The following is a 16,112-nucleotide window of genomic DNA, read 5'->3' on the forward strand; positions in this document are numbered from 1 at the left end:
CGCGTGATATTGACAAACTGAAGCGATAGAATATAAATTACTGCCTACATAACATTTCGATCAAAATTCTATATCAACCCACGTAGACAATGGTAAAGAAACATCGCTGCCCACAATAGAACTTACATCTTTTCAGATAAGCATCAACTAATGCATCTTTTGTTCAAACTTTTAATTTGAAAGCCGCACCGCATAATATGAATTTTATGACTCGTTACCAAAAATCAATAAGGAAATGAAGAAAAATGTATAGCTTTAGATATGAGGGGGATCGCGTGTCTGGCTTCCATGGCACAAAAGACCCGTAGTTAGTAGTTATGACTGTATACTACGAATCAACGCGGGCGCGCCGCGAGTTTGCGTCGAGCTTTGGTGTTGATCGCGCGTTCGCTTACATATTTATACGCGCATATTAATCGAAATAAGGACAATTTATACACGGTCACTTTCGGTTTCGATGAAATTGGCTTAACAGTGTGATATATTTGTGAACGCTTGGGACGAAGTGTTTGTGAGTGCGCGCTATAAACTTCGAACGAAAACAATGAAACTTTTCCAATAGTGATATTCGCGTCGGGAAAATGAAAACGTAAGTATTGTTCAATTGATCTTTATTTTATTTAAACGTTTTTAGAAAATACTTTAGGTTATATGGTAATCATAGAGACAACTGGTTTAACGGTTAACCACATTTTTCTACTAAAAAGTCGGTACGTATTCAAAACATAGAATTGCAAATATTACGAGAACATAATATGGTTATTTATTTTCTGAAGTAGGTATTGAAGGTCATAAAAGTGTTTATGATACCTGTAAGACTATATTTTATCTCTACATTTTATTTAAAGTTTATTGAAAAAAACTCTATCGAATACCATGCATATATATATGTCCACAGACGGTCGATGTACTAGATAAATCCTACCACAAATAATATAAATACCTATACCTATGTAGATATAATAAACTGTTAGGATATACCTATTAGTAATTAAGATTTAAATTAGTTCTATTATATAGTTCTTCGAACAATACATAACAATACACATGGGTATGATTGTTAAGGTCTAAAGACGTTTTGTTTATCAATTATTGATAGTACCTACTTTATAGCGACCTTAGGTTACGCTCATTTAGTTCTAAGCATGACTATTATCTAAGTACATATATGTTAAAAATATTTAACACTATTCTGTCATTTACACTTAGTTATTTCAATTTTAAGTGAGACGAAAATGTAGCGTCTCAATCTCTCGTCTCAAAATGTAGCGTTAGTAGCGTCTCTATTTATCGTACTTATTTACTTTTCTGAATTGTCTTGATTTATTTTTATGAATTTAAGTATATTTATTTATGTATACCTATATTAATAATAGTTTTTGCTATAAAGAATGACCTAAGTGAAGAAAACTGTTCCGCTCTACTAATAGGATTTGCTTATTAGAATGTGACATATTTCTTAATATCCAATAACGCTCCAGTTTTGACCTCTTTTCAAGCAAAAATGCATGTAGTACAATATATCTATAATGAATATTGAATATGATAATCTTGAGGGTGAAGAAATTTTATCTGTGTCACGTTTCTAGGAAGCCAGAAGGTGAAATTAAGCTTTTAAAACCTTATAAAATGTACGTGTTAACCGAATGAGAAAATATATGTAACCTAATAAAATATTTTATGGAGGTACCTACGCCTAATTTAATTTTAGTAAATCCGCTGAATCACTCGTAAATTTTCATACTTTTATAATAATTATTTTGCATTTATTTTGGACTTATCAAACAATTAAAATACCTAATGTCAGAAAATGTAGAGTCATAGTTTTAATAATTTACAATTACTCTTTACTCACTTTAATAGATATGTATAAATGGATAGATATCTTGTATCTACTATTAAGCTTTATCAAATAAATAGATTCGGTAATTTTTGAGTCTAATAACATCGCGTTTTAAATATGTATATGTATCTACCTAGCACCTTTTTGTTTTATTGTTCGAGTAAAAAATGTTCATAGGTAGTTTATTTTGTAAGTTTTGAAATGTCTGGAAGTACTTAGGTAATTCTAAAAGCTTTTTAAAATTGGAAAACTCACTATGCAATTGTTTAAACAAATACTTTTCGACTTCAAACAATGGGCTACAAATATGCACAAACATGCAATTTTTACAGATTGTTTCTTGCTTAAATTGACTTGCGCATAAATCGTGAAGACGTAAACCTCATTGTTCTGATTTCAAGGTCTTGGTAAGTCAAGCTCAGCTAATTGTCAACCGGGTTCCCACAGTTAAAACGATTTTCTTGTAAGTTGACATCAGACCCATGAACACCATTGTTTTTCAACATAGTCTTGCATCATATTATGTTGTACATATGACTGCATATGTGGTGATGAAATTATAATTTTGGATATTATTGTTGTTTAAGTCGATTGTGTAATGTATATTGAGTATAGGGATGACATTAGTTATTTATGTTTGCATGAATATTTGTGTACACATTCGACAAAACGACTAACCATTAAGACGTTTTAAAAAAATAAAACTATAGGTAGTAGAACTATTTTGTAACATACTTATCATTTTTGTGGTTCTACTTAATAATTTACAGTTTTTTGATATACATATTATTATAATAATAATTGGACAGATTAGACTAATTAGACTAATACCAACTCCTAATAAGACTCCTACGCTACTAACAAAAACAAAACACGACGCCTTACAAAATGCAGAATATTAAAATCAAAATATGAATTCAGGAAAATTACAATTTTTTGTTAGTATAGGAATTAATGTTGCAAAAACTACAATATTATTAACCGTAAAAGTAGCCTTGACGGGTTTGGCAATATTGCGTTTTGTTCACCTCGCCGGGTTCAAGGCTTGTCTGTGACATAATAAACATTATAATATTACGTTCACTACATTCAGGGTTGGATTGGAGTATACGAAAATATTTGTAAGAGATTCTAGTTTATAATGAGAAGTATTTGTAGGAACATTTTATCAATAAATGCCAAATAAGTAGATAAAACATTGCTCTAACAAAGCTCTAATCGGTCAAAATAAGAGAAAACGAGAAAAATTAATACATTTTAAAGACTACTTATACAATAGGCTCTATGAGATGAAATACGCAGTACGAAAACGCCTAATAAACTATTTTATTACCTTTTGGTAGAACGTAAAAAAACTAGACAGACCATCAATATAATATTACAATGTTAGAGTTACAGCATCATTTTAATAGATAGTACAACAAAAATATATTTGCCTTTTGTAAAAAAATCTCACCCAGACTTTACAATACCTATTTATTTTAAAGCTTTAAATTTTTAGGTTCTTCAAAAACCTGTTGTTGAACAGTTGTTATCCGCCGTCTGTTGCCAGTAAAGTACAATGTTTTGTTCGATTTATTACAAAATATTATAATACTTCCATTTTTTGTTTTAATTTCGCGCATGTTGTTCGTAATCATTAAATAAAATATATCTAGATTAGTTCATCTATAGTTAAGGTACGTATACAAATACTTCCTCTTTCATTAACGACTCCATCATATATGTATTTATAACCGGAAAATATAGCCGTAACTACCATTGCAATTAAAAGGGGAAGTGCTCAAAATCGTATGCAATGCACAAATTTGGAAGCATTGAATTTAAAAGTAATTAAACAAAGTAGACCTTATTGCAACACACGAAGATTGAAAATATTTTTATTTATTTGCATCTCCCCCATGTTTTTAGTGTTGGCTCATGCGCCGTAACTATCAGAGCTGTCTAATTAATCAGCCCCTGAAGGGTTCTCTTGAGAAATATCTGTTTTGTTTTTATTAAAACAACGAAGAAGCGCTGATTTATGTATTCGATATGTGTGGTGGAATATTCAAGAGTTTAATTACTAATGATTGAGTTGGAACAAATGTTCTGATGTTTTCGAGAATAGTGACAAGGTCGACCTATATTTATTTTAATTAGCAAATGTTAAGAAGAATATTGTAAAACTTTGTCATAGCATTTACATGTTCATTTCATTATAAAATTAGTTTATACGGGTCCATTGCTAGCAGTATACCCGGCAGTTAAAATGCATTGTTCTTTTGGTTGTCGTATAAAAACAGAGCTTTTGACGCTCGGTACCGTTTTTGCATGAAATGGCTGAGTTTGAGTGCAGTTTTATGTCGGGACGAATATTTCGTGAGTGGGAGCCCGCGTTGGTAAATCTCAGCTATTAAACTTTAGTGATGAAAAATATCTTGCATTGTAATATTTTAATATTTGTAATGCACGTACTTTTGCTGTGTATAAGGTTGTTTTACCTGCCAAACTTTTTTTAATCTATAAAAGGATATGTGCCGAAAGCTCGTTAAGAAAGAGATAAATTAAAATTTCCACCTTAAAAGAAAGTCGAATTAATACTCTCTCGATGAAAGAGGATACTTAGCGTTTCGGATCAATGGCTCTTATGAGTCGTCCACTTTTATCGGAATAGAAGCTATAGAATTTTTTATCAGAATTTGCAATTTGAGAGGGCAGCTTTGATGACCACGCCGGCGTCAGTATTGATCGTAATTATTCGCCTACAGGTGGCACGAGGGTTTGTTTTGGTGAGGACGTTCACCCCACAGGGGCGCCACCCCACGCATTTAGTATTACCTAGTATAGTATTATATCATTTGTGGTACTACTATACGCGACTCCTTTGTACACTTGATTCCTAGCCATTGTTTTAGCAATCATTACGCAAAAACTGCATGAAATATTGACGCTTATTTAAGGCGTGAATCGGGTAGAATGACCTTTTAATACCGAAAATTAACTCTAGTTATAACCGTTTTTCTTCTTAGATTCTTAATGTACATATCTAAAAAAAATGAATATTAAAGTTTCGAATATGATAAAGGGCATGGTTGTTTTAATTTGTATATTTTACAATCAGGTTTTTTGGAAAAAAATCATGAACTGAGGTAGATTTTTGGACTTTAAACCAAAACGCTAAGTCAATATAACGTCAATTATTGTAGTATTTTTACAGTGTGTTTATGAAATTGAAACACAGGGCATGGTTGTTTTAAATTTTGATTCCATACCCAAATATCATTTTAAATAATTTTTATACGTACTTTTACTACGGTAGATTCGCGCCGGTCCCCCGATCCCGCCTTGTAAATCGTCGTCAAGGTCGCTAGCCCCTATTAACGCCTTAACCATGTCATAGATTCGCTAATCGCATGAACAAGGTGAAGGTCATTTATTATTTTTTGTAAAGCTTATGCAACTGTTTGGGAGAATTAAAAATGTTTGTAATAATACGAATACTTGAAATATCACCTTGAACAACATTTTTGTGCAAAGGTTGTCGTTTCGTTTGATATTATCAAAACTTCGTAAATTTTGTTGCTACGTTGAATTATTCTTAGTTATAACTATTCCATTAGCTCTATAATTTGCATTTATTTACCTTATCTACAAGTAAAAATAAAATGTGACTTGGCTTATAATATAACAAAATTTATAAATGTACTAGCGGTCCGCCCCGGCTTCGCCCGTGGTACATATTTACGTTTTCTCTACATAAGAACCATCCTCGAACTTCAAGGAATATAATAAAAAAAAGAATTATCGAAATCGGTCTACCCGGAACGCGTGATGCCGTGACCAAGGAAAACGCATGTCATTTTTATATAAATAGATGACAATGGATTGAATAACAAAATTCGGCTTTAGGATGCTTAACTACGATATATGGGAATGTTTGTGTATGTCATTGATATTTATTTGCTCAAACGCCTACAATCTACATCTTTATACATGTAAATAAAACATTATAATAAGAGCAATAAATATATTGATGTGTACTCGAATTTCTTTTACAGCCTACATGTTAGACAGGTGAATGGTATGTATGCCGTGGGCGGATTGCTTTTCTTAGCAATTTCCGTTAGGGGCGTGACTTTGCTTCGTTGCATAATAAGTTGCATTGACAATAGATTGAAGGACTATGACGTCATTTAAGGGGGCGCATAAAGCAAAATAACCAATCTTCTATTAGATGATACGTGTAATATGCAAGACCAAATCTAAAAAATAAAATATATATCAAACTAGATGATATGTTCAACGATTCTGTTTAATCAAAAACATAAAATATTAAAATTTACTCGATAAAAAAAAATCACCAAGTTAGCTCTAATTTTCACACTTTTACGTTTTCTACTTGACATGGTAATACTTATTATGATTTTTTTTTTCATAAACAATTATATTAAAACATTTGCAAGATATTTGTCAGAGCATTTTGTGTAATTACTTTTAGTTTTGGTTTTATCTGCGATAAACCACTTTTATCGTGACAAAACCAAACGTTTATCTCGAGAAAAAAAGAGCGCCAAAAGTGGTTTATCGCAGATAAAACCAAAACTAAAAGTAATTACACAAAATGCTCTGACAAATATCTTGCAAATGTTTTAATATAATTGTTTATGAAAAAAAAATCATAATAAGTATTACCATGTCAAGTAGAAAACGTAATTTAAGTGTGAAAATTAGAGCTAACTTGGTGATTTTTTTTTATCGAGTAAATTTTAATATTTTATGTTTTTGATTAAACAGAATCGTTGAACATATCATCTAGTTTGATATATATTTTATTTTTTAGATTTGGTCTTGCATATTACACGTATCATCTAATAGAAGATTGGTTATTTTGCTTTATGCGCCCCCTTAATCCTTTCTTCTTGTTGGGTTCAATTGTTATAAATGTCGAGAATACGGACTAACGAAAGAGATAATTTCTGTACGCTTTTGTTGCATATTGAGTTTCAGATGTAGCTGTAAGTAATTCTAGGTGCTAAATAGACTTTCACCGTAGTACCTACAAGTAAATCATTATAAAGAATCGAGGTGTAACAAGTAACAACCATCCGTGTATTACGGCTTAATAATATAACACGTACAATGTATGTACATTATAATTATCGTGATGGATATTCTTTAAATGAAAGATGTTATCGACGTTACACTTTACAGTCAAGTTGCATATGATTATATAAAGCGGCCGTTGAACTTATTTCCGGACTACATTCGACATGTCGTAGTATTGGTTTACATGATTTAGGATGAACATAATGCTTTGTAGTGTTATGTTAACGACCAACGATGTATTGGAGATCTATTCTTTCGTATTTGATTTAGTTTTTGGACCAAAGTGCGTATGGATTATATGAAGAGCTTTCTGCCTTGTCGATAGCAACGAGATAGATATTAATAAATCTAAACATTAAATAAAGGTACCTGACAGAAAAATGTTAGGTACCTTTATTTAATAAAAACACATTATTTGTTGTTTTTTTTTTACTAAAAGAGATTCACTTTAATCTTTATTATATCAGAGAATTTAACAGTATAGATATTTCGAGACTCAATACTGTATATCGATGGTTTCACAATACTAAAAGGGCAATTGGTTGATAAGTGTCCGAAGCGTGTAACTGTCTCGCGATAGTTAATCAAAAGCAATAGATAGTTATGGAGATTATGAATGAAAATAAATTAAAAATAAAGAGGTCTTTTGAAATCTAAAGCTTGCAAGTCACACATACCAATGTGAACTTCTTATCTAACAAAAAATTATATATTAACTTATTATTGCGTATTGCATTATTATAATATCATACCATTAATTCTCATGAATGAGCATAAAACCACAATAAAAACCAAGTTGATCTACAAACGCTACCATTGACATATTTTCATTCACAACGTCTTATGAATGCAAAATCCACGCATTTCATATTCACATAGCTACCATAGTATAAAGAGATATCACGTAGCTATACTTACTGTTATGATAGTCTTGTCTAGTTATGCACTTATGTCTCAGTTTGTTTGTTTATCTGCCGACGTCGGTCAATGGGTAAGCTATATTCCCAGAACCAAAGAATCGTTAGCCAAGAGATAATGTACATTTCATGAGTATAATGGAAGGAAACGTGTTTGTGAGCCATTTCACAAAGATAAACATTTCGTTGGTTATATCTGATCCATCCGTCGCCGATTTAAAGCTTCTTAGTTACTCGATTATGCTATATTTGGATGTTATTTTACGATTTTTATCGTATGTACTCGTTTAGTGTGCGTGAAAAGAGTGTTTAACGAAAGCTTCATATTTTGATTTCTGAGGACTCAACTTTTTATATTACGATTTTTTTTAATTAGTTAACTCTTAACTAATGAAATAGATGTTTAATATTTCTAGCAAACCCGATAAGGATACAAAAAAATAATCAAAATAGAAACGTATACGCACGTGTAAACTACAGTCAGAATGTTCATTTCACTCGTTAAAAAGAGGAGAAAACAAAAGAGACGTTACAAGTGTGTAATATGGTGAGAATCATACGAGATTTCTTTCACATCATGCTCTGTGACTATTCATTTCCTGGCGTATGACATAAAGCCATTAGGTACAGCACTATAGGACAGCTTTTACCCCGCGCTCTCCCCATCTGTTTTCTACAGCCATTAGTTTACCGACAGGCTATTATGGATGTCTTTTTAACACGTAATTAAGATTTAATTATAACTTTATTTTTGTTGAGAATGAACTTATTTGCTCAGTTGAATTTTCTGTGTTTTATTTCGAGATTAATTAGTATTTTATTCGGTTAAATATTTAAGCCAAACATAATAAATAAAATAGCTGAAACTTGAAATGTCGTACACATACAATACATTCACGTGGAAAATGAGAAACTCCAAATAGTCTTAACATAAGCCAAAGTAATCCGATACAAATAGTTCGTAGCCAAGTTGAAGCTTCGCTAAGCTAAATCCACGCTATGCTTACATGAGTACGCGACTGTACCCGGAAGGAACCGACGTCAGCCGAAAGTTGTCTATCTCTCTCACTCAAACAAAAACATCATTTAGTTTGTAAGCTTTACAAACATGGGCCGGTACGAATCGAACGTGTTCTAAGTTCTTCCTATATGTTTGAACAATGTTGCGATTTGTTTGTGTAACCAATATAGTTTAGAATGTTTATAGAATATTGTTTATGGTGGTGTGAAGAAAATTTGTAGAATTCCATTGGAAACGAATTGGCGGTGTTTGCAATAATGTAAGTTTGTTGTTATTCATTTTATCGTATTGATGTACAGTTATTTATAATATTATATTGAAGAAATACCTAGTTTCCGTTTGATATATTTTGTTAATATTACGTTTGTTAGTACCTATGATTACCTAACTATTTAGTTTTCAAGAAAATTATTTTCTCCGGCTAACTATTAAAAATAAAAAGATGATTAATTATACCAATATTAAACTATTACTAGAGATTAGCTATTTTTAGGGCCGATTTTTCAATGCTTGGTTAAAACTTATCAGTCCAATAAATTATTACACGATAATATTAAAATGTCACGTACCTAAACTGTCAAATACGGACAATTAGAATACGTTTTTAAAATGGTAGTTTTATACATTATTCGACGAATAAGTTTTATCCAAGGATTGAAAAATCAGCCCTTAGAGAGAGGTTTTTTATATATTAATTATATTAAAAACTTTCCGATATCAATGAATTTATAAAAATGAATAGGTATATCTATCATATTGAGTAGCTGTATGAGCTTTTGCGCGAGCTTTTAATTATCGTTTAAAATTTAAATAAATGTGTAATTAAACTTTCAGTTGAAATGTTATAAGTTATATGTAATTAGTACATAATATATATTTATATAATGTCTTTATATAACAATTTTTGGTCATATAATCTAAAATAATTTTATATCAGTAAAGCTTATTATAATTAACTTGAAAACGGTAAGAAGATTTTGATTAGGTATATTAAAATGAATGAATCAAATTATGAAATATTGACACGTACGCTTAATTAAAATTCATATCTCGATAATACAATGAATGGCATCGGGCAATTGGGCTGCTAGAAGTATCCTCCTTGTTCTAGCCTAAACAATATTCATTCAGATACGTTACTGCAAAAGGCTCTGTAATAACTAGTTTGTATTAAAAAATACATATATATAATATAGATTTTAACCTTAAATTTACAGCGACATGACTTGGACAGTTTATTTCAATTTCGTTAAAAGCTTAGGTTTCGTTTACTCGTTTTACTAGTACACGTTCACCAGCTGCTCAAAGATAATGTAGACAACGAACGAATTTCCTTTAAAATTCCACCAAATGTTGTTTAGCTTCGCTCCTTCAGGGATTGATGATATCGTGATTTATGTGCTGTAAGTATAGCAAAGCTTGCGAACAATTTGTAACAGTAATGCTCCTTTGGCACGGTCGCTAAAACTGCTAAACGGTATGTCCTGCTATCAAGACATATTCATGAGTCAGATATTTTAGTTTTATAGCATTCAAATGCTTTATAAATATATAATTTTGAAGAAATTTATAACCGTTTATCAATTGAAATTCTTAAGTGCTGTATAAAATTAAATTTATGAATTACTTAAAATAATACTACAGACATGTTTCTGCAACTCTACATGAATGAAAAGAAAGAAAATAAATGAAAGGAGATTATGGAGTATAGAAAAGAGTTCTGATTACGGTCAAACCCACATTGATAATTTGAATAAACTTTTATGTGTTGCTCATAGTAAGACTCTTGTTTCAGACTTACTTAAATGTAGAGCACAATGTTTTATTTTGTCATGAACGAAGTACTGCGATAAAATAGCTGCAACTACACATACATAAAGATTACTACATAAATATGTATGTACACAAATGATCATGTTCTACGCCGTATCGTGTATTCATTCATTGATTGCCTCATTATGCAAAACGTGTATTTTTATATCTAAGGTCAAGTTGAGTATTTCAACCGCGACTGTTGATACCCAGTGCCAATGCAATGATTGCAGTGGTTGGAGGAACGCCAACACTCTGACCACATGATAGGAAGTCAATCGCGTTTTGTTAATCGGTTATGAAATACTATACAGTTTGTTAATAATTTGCGAGTGCTTTTGAATTGTAGTTGTTGACGTAATATACTTTATCTGAGAGGTGATCAACTAAGAAAACAATGTCTGATTGGCCGGAGAAGGTTAGTTGGTTTTTTGATAATAAATGAAATCATATTAGTTGGAATGTTACTGTTTGCGTGTCCAAGGTATTTTTCCGTTACATTAATTATTAGAATAAGCTTTTTAAAAGCTTAAGGATATTTGATAGATACCTATCTAAATTAATTGAGTACATAGCAGTGACATAGGTTATTAATATATTTACCATCACACAGCCCAATTAAATTACGAAGTTCGTGAGTGAAGTAATATAAACGTTACCACAATGCCCTAAAATGTAACTTTCAATCGAGTAACATGTTCGCGTGCCGAAGTGAAGGCATTAGGCCACAATGGGGGCAGTTTTACTTAGAAACATATTGTTTACCGACATTCGACAGTTGATGTGGATCGCTGTTTATACTCCCACTGTAAACCGCTTCGCTCTTTATGTGTTCTTGAAATAGCTGCGGGGACAGTTTCCATCGTATTACGTTCTACTACGAACTGGGTCACATACGACACACTTCGCTAGATAAGGTTCAGTTTTTATTGGCTACGCTAGCCATGTCTAGAATAAAAGGACAGCTTGTATAAAAGTGTTATTAAATAATATTTATAAAATTCTAAATTTAGATTTGACTATTCGACAATTTAACGGTTAATATCAAACTAGTTTTGATAATGTTAAGTAGGTAGATGATAGATAAACAACATCATAGCGCCGCGGTACGTGTTGATTCTTTATGGAGAAGTTAACACATACGTGCATGCGCTATTGCACTCAGCAACGGAGATTGTGTAACGAGCGAGGTTAAACGGTTTTTTGAGCGGGCCGGTGTGCTCCAGTAGCAACAGTCCAGTATCGGCCGCTGAAAGGAGCACGCTCGAATAGTGGCCCAGCCCTCGCATCGCTATTTGCAGAACAATGCAGGCTTGATGTGCGCATGCTGAGGGAAAGCGCGGGAGGGAAAACGCGCGAACCGTACGCCAGTCTCGGCCCGCGAGCGCAAGTGGTCGCGCGCCGAAACATAAGCACCACGCTTGCGCCCTGGCGCACGACGTACGCCGCGCTCGACGCGGCGTCACGTTTTCCGAATCGACCGCAGAAAACACGGCCACCGTGACTGAATTTCAGTGTCAAAAGGTTGGTGACCCTTTCTTCTTGCGACCAAAAATCAACCCTCACCCTATAACACTAAAGTCGCTGATTGCACCCCGAGATAACACCACATCCGCTCTGATAACCGACGCGAACGTCGTAATTTCCTCGTGCGCTTCGATTGTGGAAGTAATCTTAAAGACAACCCTAATAAGCAGGTAATAAGTGTGTCAACATGCTAACGGCATAAAATTGTCAAGCAATTTTGTAATTATTTTACGTATAATCAAATAGTGTTTTTAAAATTATCAAGCAATTATTATAATTCCGTATTTACATACATACTCTATAAATATTAACAAGATATAAGAAGCTTTTAACTTGGATAAAATATAGCTAAAGTTTATCGAAGTGGACAAAATTTTGTATTATAGTATTCCCCTCATATAGAAATAAATAATTCTCGGTGACATCATCGTTCCAACTTCCATAGTTCCTTTGTATGTCATTGAGCTACATCTTCCCCATGTATCGCACATTTCACATCCTTTGAATGTAATGTGAAATTTTTTGAAACATTTTCTACGATGATATCACAAAACACAAATAAAATTTAGGATGAGGAACTATGACCCACATACGAGTACATTTATTGCGTCTTCCACAGAATTAGATTGCGCCCCGTATGTTCTAACTAAATCACGCCAAGGGATATGTCATGTCCCAGAAATACATATAATAGATTTCAATGTGAATTGATGAGATCACATCTGTATCGGGAAAAATGTACCGTAGATAATCGTTCAGCGAAGTCGGAAACAAGGCGTAACTGGGCGTATCTTTATAAGTGGAAGTAATCAACGATTAACCGACTGACGATGTAGAATTTCAATTTATTTCTGATCTATTGTTATATAGAAAGTATACAATTACTTCCTAAGATCTTTCCGTTTTTAAAACTAAAGTCTTAGAAACAGCTTCAGATTTTTTGCTTACAATATACCGTCTTATATAATAAGCAGCCTTAAAGCCAGACAGCATCTAATTTGTTTACGAAATGAGGTGCTGTACCAGGCATTGAAATCACTTAGAGTACTAAGGTATTCATGACCATGTCTGGAAAAGCACGGGCGTACAAAAATTCCGCTATGTTTTATTTATGTCCTGAATTGCCTATACAATTTGCTCTGTAAACATTCAGGTTAAAATGTATTCGTAACTTAGTCTATATTCCATAGGATTGATATGTATTTATCCTATAAACCAATTTAATAGTTTCAAATCCGTTCCAAAATGTGGGCTCATTGGTTTTACATAATATAATATTATTTCAACATCATTCCATCCAATTATACGTTGAATAAGTCTTACATAAAAAATGGACCCTAATCCACGATTAAATTTAAAAACAAAACGTATTTAAACTGGAAAACTAGCAATTTACACAACGCTAGTCACGCGAGTGAAAATTTTTAATTTAAAAAGGAATTGCAATTCTTACAATGCGAGAGATTCAGAATGAATGCCATTTGTTGCATCTGCGCCCTTCGATTTTTCCGTCGCAAATAAAACTAGGTCAGGAGCTGGCTTTGTATTAACGAGGTACCTGTTACTTTAACCTATTTCGCGTCATTAAGTTTTAAAGAGTTATTTTAATTTAATTACTAAGCAGTGTAACGTGATACTATTGTATGTGATCGTAATTATTCGTTTGGAAATCATAATTTTTAGGGGAAGCTATTTTATGATTTATAGTTACAATATGTTATGCAAATATGCTTGGGTAGTTATTTCACAGTAAGTAGGTACATATTAATCTCCAATTTCAACTTCAGTCTTTCTAAAACATGAATTAAAAGGAAGTAAATATTCCTGCTGTGATCTTTATATTCGTATTTCGAGCAAATACATTAAAGTTTATAATATTTAAAAGTTGAGTCATTTTATGAAACGAGCGGTACCTAAGAAAACTAAAGTTCGAAACTAAAGCTTCTTTCAACTTTGCATTAAAAGTTGTTTCTTTTTCGACAAAACTCAGGATTATATAATTTCGTGTGGACGACAGCCTGAACCTTTTTATTAATTAATATCAAGATAACGTAAGGTGTCAATTGTCCTACCTAGGACCTCGGTCGATGGTCCAAGCAGGGAGGTTATAGGGCGGAAAATTAGAGAGCGGAAGTAAGCTGTTTATGACGCACTAATGAGCAAAGCTTCATGAGCGTTACAGTTTATTTTAAGGCTAATTTTAATGTGATTATTTTTCATAAGAATTTTTTATTCGTGAGTTTATCAGACCCTCTTGGTATATTTCACACAAACACTGGCGTAAGGTTGGAAATATGTAAAGGTGTATTATTGAAATCATAATAAACGTTAATGATTAAAATCCTGTGTCAATTTAATAGGATTATCATTGAATTTATATTAAAACGCAAACTAATCTATATTTTATTAAATTAAGGTAATGTGTGTAAATGCTTTAAAGTAGGTATCAATACTGAAATATTCAATTCTTAATTTTACGCTTGTACAACTATAACACTTGTAGATATGTAATATTTCTATAAACGTAAGTTCAGCATGAAATCAACTCATTAAAATATAACTCGCCAATTACGTAAATTAATGGCCACTTAAAATTCCAAACGAAACATAAAAACCCAAAAACGCACGGTTGTGGTTCAAAATTTATACTTAAACTAGCGGTCCGCCCCGGCTTCGCCCGTGGTACATATGAAAAATAGATGTTGGCCGATTCTCAGACTTACCCGATATGCACAGAAAATTTCATGAGAATCGGTCCACCCGTTTCGGAGGAGTATGCAGACTAACATTGTGACACGAGAATTTTATATATAAGATTTGTACACACATTTGTGCGGCAGAATTCCGTATTACGAAGTTATATTATTGATAATATTTATTGTATGTCTGAAAAATGAATAACTCTACGTTCGTTAAGTGTTTGCTAATGGTAAGCAACACGTGGTCGATAAATAAACGTTTTTTTGCGAGAAGTGACTGAAGTTTTGGACATCTTTTGTATTGTGATTGTGAATGTGTTCTTTCAAATAATGCGAAAATCTTATAATTCTAATACAAAGTTAGTTAATATCCAACCAATTATGCCAATACGAGGGTAATAATCTCTAGACAAATTATCAACTACATATCCAAGTTTTTGCCAAGGCAATTCAATTTAGATTCGACCAAAAAGATACACTATATCTGTGAGTCTAACAGGATGAAAATTCGCCATTGAAGGAATTCATTTTCAGTCTGCATTCAGCAGTGAGATCATAGTCACAAGATAGATGTTACAAGATTTTTCTCAAAAGATTTAATAAACTAACTAATTTACAGATTACCTTGACCTGTTTAAAATGTGGATCATCATAGTACATATTTCATTTTAATAGAAAACATGAGGAAATATTTTATTAAAAGATAGTCATACAAATTGAGTAATAATTCTGGTTGCTCTTTGCTTAATTGAACCTTTCAAAACTTAAATAATTTAACGCTATGATAAGCGACAGGCAGTAAGTGCTAAATTGACAAGTAGCTGGCGTAATTAATTCTTGCTTATCGAGTTTTTTATAAAAGTTTTAAAAGACCGTTTGCATTGAAGACACCAATGACTAGATAATGGAAATAAAAAATATATGTGTGACCTAAATTTTACTAAGCGAAAATATTTAGTTTAGAATCTCTAAAATAAACGAAAAAAATATGTTCTTAAACAATAAGTGTCTAAAGTAGAGAGCTTACTAATCGAAAAATGTAGTTTGACGAAAAATTAATTAACAGTAAATTAATATGCTTCTTAGGAACGACTTTGTTCACGCTAGCGAATCGTGCATGTTAATCCCAATTTTTATGAGAGAATATTCGATATTTAAAATCAGATAATATTAGGACGTCTATATTGGAATCGTCGTAATAGAGT

General features: G+C 32.2%; 1 protein-coding gene across 8 annotated transcripts in view; it reads left to right on the forward strand.

Annotated features, from left to right (window-relative positions):
• Positions 1-342: 342 nt before the first annotated feature.
• OtopLa (proton channel otopetrin-like a) overlaps positions 343-16,112 on the forward strand; it is a 44,034-nt gene continuing 28,264 nt past the window's right edge. For 5 of the 8 annotated variants that reach the window (XM_089703715.1, XM_089703721.1, XM_089703720.1 and 2 more), the window contains exon 1: positions 343-589. The gene's annotated coding sequence lies outside the window, so the exon portion shown is untranslated. Of the gene's footprint in view, positions 590-8,833; positions 9,129-11,716; positions 12,206-16,112 lie in introns of those variants that run through there. The other 3 variants (XM_089703725.1, XM_089703717.1, XM_089703716.1) reach the window with 3 other exon arrangements.

The sequence above is a fragment of the Colias philodice genome, chromosome 15 (genome assembly GCF_061535455.1).
Source record: "Colias philodice isolate Cphi_HAF_F1 chromosome 15, ilColPhil1 Martin Lab GWU primary, whole genome shotgun sequence".
NCBI lineage: Eukaryota > Metazoa > Arthropoda > Insecta > Lepidoptera > Pieridae > Colias > Colias philodice.